This window comes from Chelonia mydas, chromosome 1 (assembly GCF_015237465.2).
Source record: "Chelonia mydas isolate rCheMyd1 chromosome 1, rCheMyd1.pri.v2, whole genome shotgun sequence".
NCBI lineage: Eukaryota > Metazoa > Chordata > Testudines > Cheloniidae > Chelonia > Chelonia mydas.
In genome coordinates, this window is record NC_057849.1 from 87,826,574 (window position 1) to 87,840,003 (window position 13,430).

The following is a 13,430-nucleotide window of genomic DNA, read 5'->3' on the forward strand; positions in this document are numbered from 1 at the left end:
AGAATTTTGAGTCAATTTCACTGTAAGAAAAAACTGCTTTAGTGTTTATAAAGTGATCATGAAAATACTCCTTTAGAACTTATTTTTTGTAAAAGCTTTTTGCAAAACTTAATATTTGGGATGTATATCACCTGACAGTATCCCTTTAATGGTCTAATTATCTAATCCAGTATACCACCAGATGATCATTGCTGGGATTGTGCCAAATTGGTGTGGCCATACTGAATGAGTGGTGTGAGCATAAATTGACATGACTTAAACATGGCTGAATGGCTGCAGAGGATCCTGGGAGCAGGGTCCCTTTAAGCAGAAGCAGATTTGATAAAGGACTGGCAAAGTCTGCATGTGCGATCGATATTGAACCTATTGGTTGGCAAATATGGACCCATGCAAAAGTAAATATCGCATATATAAAGTTCCAGCATGGAGCACAGGTTGACCTTGTTATAGTAACCTTACAACAAGGACACCACACAAAGAGCCAGAGTGAATAATTGATGAGTGAATAAATGTGGGGTGATCTTTGTTCAGTACCACCCATGATCAGGTACAATTTATAACTACAGACCCACTGGGCATGCTCTGAAGACATGTGACTCCTTTGAGGAAAAAGAGTATAAGAATCAAGCAAAGTAAATTACTGTAGTTGGACTTCCTTAATTGATGCTTAAAGAAGCAACGCTGCAAGACAACATAGCCAAAACTCTGCTCTGTGGCCTCAGGTAGGAATATGAACCAGAGGGGTCTCAAGGAAACCAAGGCCTTGTCTCGAGGGAATCCGAGACAAACCAGAGAGCTGAAAAGAACAGACCTGGAGGAAAAAAGACGTCTATAAAATTGGTAACCAACTTCTCTGTTTGCCAAGCAAGAACTGAGTGAGGCTAGAGCAGGGCTTGTTTGTGTATGTTTGTGAAAGGGAGACTAGTTAAGAGGGATGTATAGCTCTTAATGTATAGCTCTTAATTTTAACATAGGAGTTATATGTTTAATGTAACCCTTTACCACTTATGTAATTCCTTCTCAATAAACTGCTGTGCATTGAAAATAATTAATGTGGACCTTTTTCACTGGTATGACACCAGAAGCCAGTAAAGATCCATTTCAGGGCTAGTAGTGCCCCCTGTTGTCAACAATCGTGACCATAGGGGGAACAAAATGCAATCGAGGTGGAGAGTGTGGTTTTAAAAGGCATTGAAAATTTTATTACAATCTAAAGCAAAGAAAATTTCACTCTCCCACTCCCCACACACTTCCTTCAAAATATTCAAAACATACACAAATGAATTATATAGGCTTAATTGTTAGCATTCCTACATTTTTTATTCTTACCTTTTATAGGAAATGTAAAATTTTCACCTTTGAATAAGGGCTTGCCAACCTGAAAAGCTGAGAAACATTGATCTAACCTAATCCTATCATTATTTATGTAGCCCTCAGCAGGTATCTGTATATATCCCATCAGTTACCTTTATGTACCCATCACATCAAACAAAGTTTTACTATCAATATAGAAGAAGAATATGAAGGAGGTAGGATATCTATTGGTACTCGCTGGTCAACGTTCCATGCCAGATCCTCAGCTGGTGTAAAATATGCCATTTTGCTACAGCTGAGGATGCGGCCCTTTGACTTCAGAAATAGGTATATGACACATGTGGCTGAAAACTCTTGATTTCCATGTGTAAACTCAGGTATAATCTTATTTAGGACATAACTTGTCTCTGCTTCTGCACCAATCCTCAATATGGACTCCATCCTTTATTCATGCCAGAGTCTTTCCCTTTCCCCATCCAGCACATTATATGTTCCATCTTCTTCTCAGATGGGATCTGCTGTGTTCTCAAGTTGAAGGACCTGTTGCTTTCAGGCTAGCATATCTCAAACTCTTTGTGCCAACTCCAGTCGTATCTCTTTTAAAACACCTTGCTTATGTTCAGGTATCCAACCTGCAATCCCATTACAAGAGGAATGGAAGCAAGTTTTTTTTCAGATAACTTCTGAGAATTCCTGTAAAGTTCAACTGTGGCTGCAGGCAGAGTATTTTTAAAGCTATTTTTCAAATTACATAGACTAAGGGCCCAACAGTCTTCCAAAGTCCATAGTGTTTTAAAATTGGATTGTCAAAAAAAAACAGTAAGAAAAACACTTTTCTCCTTTCATAGACATAATGAGTTAAGAAAGAGTAAAGGACTGACAAGTGTTGATCCAAATGTTTATACAGGATTCCCTATGGTCATAACCTTTGCCATGAAAAATCAAATACCTTATTTCATAATGTTCATTTTATAGTGTAGTGTAGCAAAGGTTTGTCTATATAGACAGCAAAAGACAACTTACGTCCCTGAAGATATTGTCCAGAAAGTAATTCAGCCAAAAACTAATATTATTGTACTGACAGGCCCAATTACAGAACAGAATAAAGAGAATGTTAAATCCTCTTGGATTTAGGTAACTGAAGGTTTGCTAAACTAAGTCCATATTTCTTATTGTGGTAATAAAAACTTTTCTAGCCTCATAATGTAGGAGCATTTAGAATGGGCAATAGCAGTTTCTTAACAAATACAAGAGATTATACTATTTCAGCACAATATCTACAAGTGCAGTATTCAGCACATATGACAGACACTGTAAGCTGGGGACTGTCCATTTTTCTCATACTTCTAATTTGGAAGGAAGGCTTAGACTCCCAAATGCTACATATTTTGTTTCTGTGAGGTCACTGTTATGGCTTTTATAGTCCTGATTTAGAGAACCTTCAAAGTGGCTCAAATTAGGTTCAGGTCAGAATCTTCAAAGTGGGCTGGCTGCATGAAACTGGCCGCAAGGCTGAGAAATATATTCTCAGGTGTGTGGTAAACATTCTGTTTTGGGCACAGATAAATTGGGGAAATCAATCAGGTCTTGATGATATGTGAACTCTCTTTTGTAAAGAGGGTGTCCAAGCCCTAAGTGGGCACTATATTCATCTCATAATCAAAAAATGAGATGTGGGGACAATTCAAAATTACTTAAACCCAATTTTGATAGGGAGCTGTTGTAGTAATTTAGATGGAATAAATGCCCCTCGGGTGTTAACATAAACCACTCACTGTCCAACAATATACAACGTTAAACAAGTGTAGGGGGTTTGTATACAGAGACCTCAGCCTGCTTATGGCACACACACCATTAAAAATCCTTCTAATCTTTTACTAAAGATACATAAAAGCAGGATGAACATTTAATGCATTAGAAATGTTAAGTATTAAATGAGACTTTCCTTTTAACAACATTTCTTGTTCTCTTTTTCTTTAGCTAGAGAGAGTTTTTAGAAAGAAAACCCCCACCCCCCTCCTTGTTTGACAGTCTCTCTGTCAGTATCAGAGATGGTAATAACTGTCATTTTGGGGTAAAAGAGAAGAAATTATCTGAGATGACTTGAAGTTGTTGTAGATGCTGATGTTGTTAAAACCCAATCCCATTTCATCTCAGGTGGCATTTGGGATTCAACTGGAGATGATAGGGGTGGTGATTTCATCTGGATCCTTCACTCTGACCCATTCTTGTCAGGACATACCTCACGATTAGGATGAAGAAGGTCTAGGGTCCCAGGAAAAGGCAGGGGTGGCATCCATGATCATAGAATCATAGAACTGGAAGGGACCTCAAGAAGTTTTCTAGTCCAGTCTCCTGCACTCAAGGCAGGGCTAAGTATTATCTAGACCACAACTCACAGGTGTTTGTTTAACCTGCTCTTAAAAATCCTATCTAGAAAATTAAAGAGAACAATTTTCCTCCATCCTCCTTGTAACAACCTTTTATGAACTGAAAATTGTTGTTATGTCCCCTCTCAGTCTTCCCTTCTGTGGACTAAACAATTTTTTTTTAACCTTCCCTCATAGTTCATGTTTTTTAGACCTTCAATCATTTGTCATTCTTTGTCATTCTTCTCTTTGTCATTCTTCTCTGGCCTTTCTCCTATTTGCCCACATTTTTACTGAAAAGTGGCACCCAGAATGGGACACAGTACTACAGCTGAGGCCTTATCAGCAGAGAATAGAGCACAAGAATTACTTCTCGTGCCCTGCTTACAACTCTCCTGCTAATGCAGCCCACAATGATGTTTGCTTTCTTTGCAACAGTGGTACACTGTTGACTCATATTTAGCTTGTGATCCACTACGACCCCCAGATCCCTTTCCACAGTATTGCTTCATAGACAGTCATTGCCCATTTTGTATGTGTGCAACTGATTGTTCCTTCCTAAGTGGAGGTACTTTGCATTTGTCCTCATTACATTTCATCTTACTTACTTCAGACCAGTTCTTCAGTTTGTTCAGATCATTCTGAATTTTAATCCTATCCTCCAAAGCACTTGCAACCCCTCCCAGCTTGGTATCATCTACAAAATGTATAAGTGTACTCTCTATGCCATTATTTAAATCATTGATGAAAATACCGGACCCAGAACTGATCCCTGCAGGACCCCACTTGGTATGCCCTTCTAGGTTGACTATGAATCACTGATAACTACTCTCTGGGAATGGTTTTCCAATCAATTATGCACCCATTTTTAGTAGCTCCATCTAGGCTGTATTTCCCTAGTAGCTTTATGAGAAGGTCATACTAGACAGTATCAAAAGCCTTACTAAAGTTAAGATATACCACATCTGTCGCTTCTCCCCATCCAAAAGACCTGCTACCAATGTTCCCTCTAATTTTTGACAGGCCGTGTGAGTAAAAAATTTCTTCTGTGCAAATTGTTGTGCTTCTTTACAAATTTTCTGCACGTGGTGTTTCGCTGTGTGCATGGGGTTTAGGATCTGTGTGCACACACGCACAGCTTAGCGGGAACAGTGCTTGCTACCCTGCTAAGAAAACTATTAGGTTGGTTTCACAGAATTTGTTCTTGATAAATCCATGCTGACTGTTACATATCACCTTATTATCTTCTAGGTGTTTGCAAATTTATTGCTTAATTATTTGCTCCATTATCTTTTCTGGTACTGAAGTTAAGGTGACTGGTCTGTAATTTCATGGATTGTCCTTATTCCACTTTTTATAGATCGGCACTATATATTGACTTTTTCAATTCTCTGGAATCTCTCCCATCGTCCACACCTTTTTGAAGATAATCACCAATGGGTACTTAGTTATTAAATTATATAATGTTGACAAGATTACCTTTCCACCTTACCACTCTGCCTTCTTCTTGAGGCTCTTTGTTTGCTTCTCTTTTCTTCCCCAAATACTTAATCTTCTCTTCACCTAGAAAGCTTTCATACCTCCAGTGTCACCAATATTTTTTGCTTCATTTTGTGTTCCCTCCCATTTCCTCAGTCCACCCGAACTCTACGCCTGACTTCTCTCTTTATCTCTTTTACCCATTCATGCCTATACACCTTGTCTCCTGCCATCTCCTACTCATGGAACAGCCCCTTAATTAAAACCTCCATCATCTAGTTCTTCAAAATATTCATGAAAACAGCTACAAAATATTCCAGAAATAATTATCATAACCCACTCTGTTTCCCTATATAACACAGGCACTTTTGTTTTATACTATATTTTATGCCTATGCCTTTTGACTGTCTGCTCTTCAAGTCAGAGATACTATTATTTTAAAGCAAATTATATTTCTATGGTGCTCTGTAAACAATAACAAATGCACATATCTGCTACTATTTAAGTATGCTCTTCTAAATTATTTAATTTGCATATATTTTGTTATTCCTCTAGAAGACCAATTTTTTTTAAAATGTCCTTTGATATTTCCAGAAGTTTGCCTATTCATGCTCTTACTCAAATATTTCCTTACTCTTCTCTGCGTTTACTTTTTTCTCAGTTTTCTTATGTCCCCACTACTTTATATATATATATATATATATTCATCATGAAGCACAATTCTATATAAATATTCAAAATTTGATATATAATTTTGAATATTTATCTGGAATTATACTTCTTGTTGAATTACTACATTGACATTCTGAATTTTGAAAATTTAGGCCCTTGTGACTATCTATCTATCTAATCTATCTATCTTTAAGAAGGCAGAAATAAATAGTGCATTTGTAGGTGGAAAAAAGTTACTATACTTCTGTATTCAAACTTCAAAATACACTTTCATTAATAAAGCCACATTACCCCGTATGAGTACAACAGTGGTAGGAGTTCTGCTTTCACAGGCCAAGTTTGCAAGACATTCCTTGAAACTTTTGGCTGAATTAGAACATATCTGTCAGAGAGATGCCTAATCTTGATTTAAAGAGTCTAAAGTGACTGTGAATTTATCACATCCCTTGGTAAACCATTCCAATGTTTAATTACCCTTTCTGTTAAAAAATAATCTTTTATTTCCTATTTGAATGTTTCTGACTCAAGCATTCAGCCACAAGAACTTGTTATGTCTTAGTCTGTTAGATTAAAGAACCATCTAGAATGAGATAAATTCTCTTTATTAGGGCCTTATATATTGTCATTAAATCTTCTTTTAATCTTCTCTTTGATATATGAGATAGACTGAGCTCCTTCACTCTCTAATTGTAGTGTATGTTTGCCAGACCCCAAATCATTTGTATAGCTCTTCTCTGAACACTGTCCAATTTTTCAACATCCTTTTTAAAGTGTGGACGCCTTGAATGGGACACAGATTCCAGCAGTGTTCTCATTAATGCCATGCACAAAGGTAAAACAAATTATATTATGTACAACCCTAAGGCCCCTCCTCATGTATTATGCATAACCTGCAGAGCCTGAGCCCTGAATTTTCAGTACTATGGCATAGACTTCTACCATTTGAGCTATATAACTAATTACAGTTAAATTCCATCTTAATCGAAAGGCATTTATTAAAGAAAACAGCACAATATTAAAAGGCTTCCCCACAGCTTGAGTTCCTTATTTGTCTTTGTCTTTATTTGTCTTTCTGCCTAACAGCTTGCTGTGGGGCCTGCCAGGCATAACATGTCCAGTCAGGATACCAAGGCCTGCTGCATCCTTGTAGGGGCATGGGATTGGTGAGTGTCCTTCCTGAGGACAATTTCTCTGAAGCTTTCTAGTGGTTTCTCTCGGGAACTGTAGAGCTACTGTCGTCTAACAGCTGCTCACCAACTCGCTTTAAACCTCTGGCATGTCCTGGCATGACTGATGGGGTAGAGTCAGCCTGGCCCTTAGTAGCTCTTTAACCTGTTTATCATCTTGTTCAGTGTTTGTACACTCTGTCACAGATGCATAAACAGAGGAATCTCAAGTAGGAGCAGAGAGGTTGTTTTACCACTATATTTGGCAACCACTGCTGGAATACTGTGTCCAGTTCTGGTGTCCACAATTCAAGAAGGATGCTGATAAATTGAAGGGGGTTCAGAGAAGGGCCATGAGAATGACTGAAGGATTATAAAACATGCATTATAGTGATAGACTCACAGGGCTCAATCTATTTATCTTAACAAAGAGAAGGATAAAGGGTGCATAAGGATGCATGGCTATCCTTCCTTGTTAATCTCTGAGGGAGGCCACACCTCCTTACAGTCTCACCCTTGTTGTAGTGCTCACTGTGCAGGGAATTAGCTGTCTGAGGCCACCTGAGCTGGGCTGAGCAGCACTGAGTCTAGGTGCCAGGCCCTCAGGCAAGGCGGGGCACCACCCAGTTAGGGCCTCTGGCCTGAAATTAGGCAGTGCAGTAAGGACTATGAGTCCAGGCCGTCAGTCAGAGCGGGACAGCAAACAGCTAGGAAGCTCTGGTCTACAATTAGGGCAGAGCAGCAAAGGGTCTATGAGCCTCCTCGGGCAACAGAGGTCCTATTCAGCATCTCGCTCTGTCAGCTGAGAAGAAGCATGTGTCTCCCTCAGAAGCTCCAGCCCCACTGAGATGCAGGGTCTGCCTTTTATACTTCTGCTTCCTTTCCCACCCCTCAGCTTCTGGTGGGGTGTGCAGGGATTTCCTGGATCTGCAACCCAAGGGGAGAGTTGTGGTCCCTCCTTGTCGATATCTGAGGGAGACTAGGCCTCCTTACTATAGATGACTTGACATTAGTCTGTAAATATCTACAAGGGGAAAATATTTAAGAATTTGCTCTTCAATCTAGCAGAGAAAGGTATAACATGATCCAATGACTAGAAGTTGAAGCTAGACAAATTCAGACTGCAAATAAGGCATAAATGTTTAACAGTGAGAGTAATTAACCACTGAAATAATTTACCAAGGTTCGTGGTACATTTTCTATAACTGACAATTTTTAAATCAAGATGGGAGTTTTTCTAAAAAAAACATGCTCTAGGAATTATTCTGGGAAAGTTCTATGGCTTGTGTTATACAGGAGGTCAGAATAGATGATCAAAATGATCCCTTCTGGCCTTGGAATCTTTAAACATAAAAAAAAAATCAAGAAAATATTTTATTAAAACAGAGGAAGGCGATGAGATGGCATGCAACATGTGCCGTGATAAATTCTGTAAAAGCAATTTTCAGTATGATATTTAAGAATACTACATCAGACCCAAATCCTGCAGAGTCATACCCTTGCTTAACTTTATGGAGGGGATGTAATCCTCTGGGATTCAAGGACTCCATTCATAGCACATGAATCTAATCATATGCATAAGTCTTTGCAGGGTCAGGGCATTAATGCAATTCTTTATGCAAGGTATTTTCTCTTCTTCCCCTCCAAATCTCCCAAAATATTCTTCAATGTGATTTTTTTCTTTAAAAAATAAAAGAAAGAAATCTGTGGCAGAAATGAGGCATTAATCAAAAATACTTCAATAAAAAAAACGAACTTAGATACATAACTCAATTAAGTTATTCTAAACAGTGACAAAAAAGCAATGTGTTTTTTGAAAAAGACCGTGACAGCTCTTGATTAATGCTGCAATTAATTCCTGATTTCTTTCAGCTAATGAACCAGTATATTATAGAGAATTTGATTTCATTTGGTTTGTGTTGAGAAAGTAGTCCATGAACAAGTTTCACACATGCACTTAGTATCGGTGTACACTTGTATAGGTACTTATGAAAGACTTCAAAATGGCTGTCCCTAGAGGCAGTCATAAAGCTTGCCATAAACTTCAGTATATGTCTGTTACTAGACATTTTATGCGAGTCAGGTGCTGTGCTGCCCACAGGAGAGTCTTATAGTCCAGCAGCATGAAGTCAGAGTGTTCTTAATACTTCTCATTTAATTAAAAAAGCTGCACCATATGGGTCTTTGACTGCCATATCAAAGGATCACCAAACTGTTGGACAAAGTTTTTTATATTGACCGCTCCATTTTCTTCAGCAGCTTCTCTAAGCATGAACAGCTTCTTTCAGAAATGCTTTAAAACTCTTTCTGGTTACAGTAGACATAAGTTTCACTCATAATAGACATGTTTGGAGACTGTATCATTATTTTTAAAGGTGTAGAGCTGAAGGAAATATTTGTAAGCACAGAAAGTGAATGGAAAAGCTAGAGATTGCATATCCTTCACCGTACTTTAATTCTTCATGGCCTGTATACCTTCTTGCAAATAATCCAAAGGGCAATGATTTCATATTTTTCAAGTAGACTCTTACACTGACAATTACCTATCTTCTTCTCATTGCTCACGAGCTTGTAATCACCAGCAAAAGAGAAATATATTTTCACTCATTACATGCAACAGGACACTCAGCATAGGTTTATGTTTCTTTGACAGTGAATTCTATTTAAATAAAGCTGTAACATAAGGTAATAATATAGCTGAAGGACAGACCAATGAGTTTTACAGTAAGCTCTGAAAATTGTCATACTAATGGTCATTTTGGTAGAGTGTTCCACACTCTATGGCCCAGCACTAAGAGGCCTTTCCTCCAGCTACCTAAATTTCTCTGGTTTCAGAGTAGCAGCCGTGTTAGTCTGTATTCGCAAAAAGAAAAGGGGCCCACCTTGATTATCGCTACAAAAGGTTTTCTTCCCCTCCCCCCCCCCCCACGCTCTCCTGCTGGTAATAGCTCATCTTAAGTGATCACTCTCCTTCGAGTGTGTATGATAACACCCATTTTTTCATGTTCTGTGTGTATATAAATCTCCTCACTGTATTTTCCACTGAATGCATCCGATGAAGTGAGCTGTAGCTCACGAAAGCTTATGCTCAAATAAATTGATTAGCCTCTAAGGTGCCACAAGTACTCCTTTTCTTTTTGCTAAATTTCTCTGAAGGCACTGGTAATTTCCATGATCCCAGCAAGAGCAGTTGCTTTGGTTTGCAAATGGACATGTGATCTTTGAAGTAGTTGATCCAAAACCTTGAAGAGCAGGACCAGGACCCTGAATTGGACTTAGAAGCAGGCAAGGTCTCAGTAGAAGATTCAATACACTGATGTCCAATGTTTTTACTAGTTGGTTTTATGTAAGTACCATGCTGCTCAATTAGCTAGCGTTATTTTCAAAGCTAATCAGGCCATCCCAAGTAGAGAGAATTATACTTGTTTAGACTTGAATAAAATACATTGACCATGATTGCTGGGTACTCATGTGAGAGGTAAGAGCCTGATCCTGAAAAGTGGTGAACAGCTGCACTCTGATCAACTGTTGGAAAGTGTGGTCTTACAACAGATTTACATCAGTGTAAATGAGAGCAGGATTTGTCCTATACTAATTCATGTTAATTACTTTGGACACTTATCTTTTATAAGAAATTAAGTCAGTTTGTTACATTACTGTTACTGAAATATGCAGATGATTATTTTTGCTAACAGAACAAATGGATAAAGCCTAAGAAATATATATTACATCAACTAACTAAACTGGAAGTGATGATAACTATAAAGAGGAGAAAGAACAACTGGAAACCTCTGGCTAATAAAATAGGACAAAGTGTTATACTATAATCACAGCTCCTGCCAGCATATTAAAAAGACAAAAGAAGTCAAGCAAGACAGTCTAATAAATATAAGATGTTTCCTCCTGCTTTTCTCCTTGGTTATTTCTCTTGCTATTGTTAATATTTAAAGAAATACATAGCGAAAGAATCCCAACTGACTGCGTTCATAGTTGTGTATAATGAACTGTACTATTCAAAATGTAGGAACCTTGAAAAGAGGACTCAAAGCATGGCTGATTATGTGGTTTACAATGGCAAACTGAACCAAAACCAATTAGCAACAAGAAGTCATTTAATTATTTATTATAGCACAATCATTGATACTTGCTTAATGCCAGTTTTTCAGAAATAATTTATACATTGGACTACGGTGACTAAATTATCTCATCTTGTTGACAATATCTAGCATTCTTGCCAAAATGTTTTGAAACTTCTAATATACATGATTGAAAAGTTGATAGTGTTTCCTTGCTGTCCATTGTGTTGTTTTTAATTTCAGTTTACTTCCAGGAAGTGTGGGTTTTTTGTTGTTGTTGTTTGTTTTCATTTGTTTTTTTCTCTTAACTTTTTATCCATGCTGCTATCTCAGATGCTTTCTTCCGAAAAAATGTATTTTGGCTGTGGATTTATAAATAATGAGCATTTTTCTATGTGATGTTCCAGTTTGGATCACTTGAGTAACTAAACACATTAAGGCTTAAATGACTGTAATACATTATCTTTTTTAGATTATTTGGTACTATTCTTTAATTTTGAATCATTGTTAAGATCACTTCTTTTAATCAAATGAAAGCTCAAGAAGTGTTCTGTCACTTGCAGCCCTATACTAAGAAGGGGCGGCTTGTTGGAGGTGCCCTGTTCATTTTGGGTGCCCACTTTCAAAGCACCCAAAATCAGTAGTCACTTTTCAAAAATGTTGAACTCAGATTACAGTCCTGCAGGATGCTAAGTAACTCATATATAGAAAAATTACACATGGAAAACTATGCTAAAAGAACATTATTAAGGTTGCAATATCAAGCACTCAGAAATTAGGAAACGCTCAAACTAAGGTCACCTGTGAAACCTTACTTCATCCCCCCTTGTTTGTATTCATTTCAATAGTCTTTAATTATATGATCACAGACTTTTTCCCCCCATGGGACTGTTGCCTCATTCAGTACAAAGCACACGCCTGCTCTGGGGATGAAACAATCCAATAGTATGTGGTTATCTAATTAAAGAGTGTATGATAACATAGTCACAAGAGGGCTCAATTAAGATTTCACAGGCAGCCTTAATTCTGGCATTTCCTATCTTCTGAGAGCTTGACTGTACAACATTAATAATGTTCTTTTAATGAGATTTTTGATGTTTATTTTCTTAGTTTTTTTTTAAAGAAAACTGAAGAAACATATTTTATCATGTGACATCATAGACACTCAAAGGGGTGAAAATTTTTGAACCACTGCAAAGACTTGTGCCATCTGAGCTAAGACAATAATTGATAGTGATAGTAGCTTGTTATCAACCAGTACAAGAGGGAGACGAGGCACTCTGTGAGTGAGTTTGTCAGATATTTGCTGACAGCAAGGGAATGGTGAGACTCAGGAATCTTGGGTTTCATTCCATGCTCTGGAGGGGAGAGCATTCTAGTGGGCATAGACACTTCTGCCCATTCCCTTCAAGCCTGATCCCCTTCTGCTCTATCCCCTCCAGCCAGTCCCCTTACACTTACACTCTCAGTCTTCTTGCTCAGCCAATCCCAGTTCCCAATCTTTCTGCTTCTAGTCTGAGGTCTGGTCTACACTACGGCTCAAGTCGATGTCATTTACCTTGCTCAGGGGTATGAAAAAGACACCCTTCTGTGTGACACAAATTACATCGATGTAAGCGCTGTCAACATCAGCACTATGGCTGCAGGAGATGCTCTCCTGCCAAAATAGCTTCCACCTCTCGTGGAGGTGGAGCAGTTATGCTAATGGGAGAGCACTTTCCTGTTGGCATAGAATGTCTTCAACAGGTGTGCTATGGTGTCACGACTGCATTGTACAGCTGTGCTGATGTAGTGCCATAGTGTACACTTTCCCTGATTGTCCCTCTTAGCTACTCACCCCACTGCCAACATTCTCCATCCCCACTGGCTCCAACTCACAGTTTACCTCCCTAGGTTCCTTTTCTAATCTCCTCTCCTGAACCCTGGCTTTTAGCCAGGCAGTCCTACTCTCCCTCATCTGATATTAGTCCTCATCTGATATTAGTCTTCCCCTGTGTGACGGTCAATGCTCAGGTGGAGTGTTGCCTAGTGGTCAGGGGGTTATGACCTTCAAAATGCAGAGGGGGTGGATTAGCAGTAGAGCCCAGGCTCTCCCACTCCATCAGGCTCTGGCCCAGGGCCCTGTGAGGGCTACCATAGTTCTGACACCAGAAGCACCTTAAGGCTGCTCTCCCTGGGCCAATTCCTACCTGCCCTGTATTGTCCAAAGTTCGCAGTCTGTAGAAAGAAGGTGGGAAAGGGGTCAGCTGCCATGCCACAGCCTCATGTCAGGCTGTGGCACAGCAGTTCTCGCTCTTGGTCCTCCGGACAGTTTAGGTCTAAGTCTTTCCCCTTCCAGGGTAGCCCATGAACAA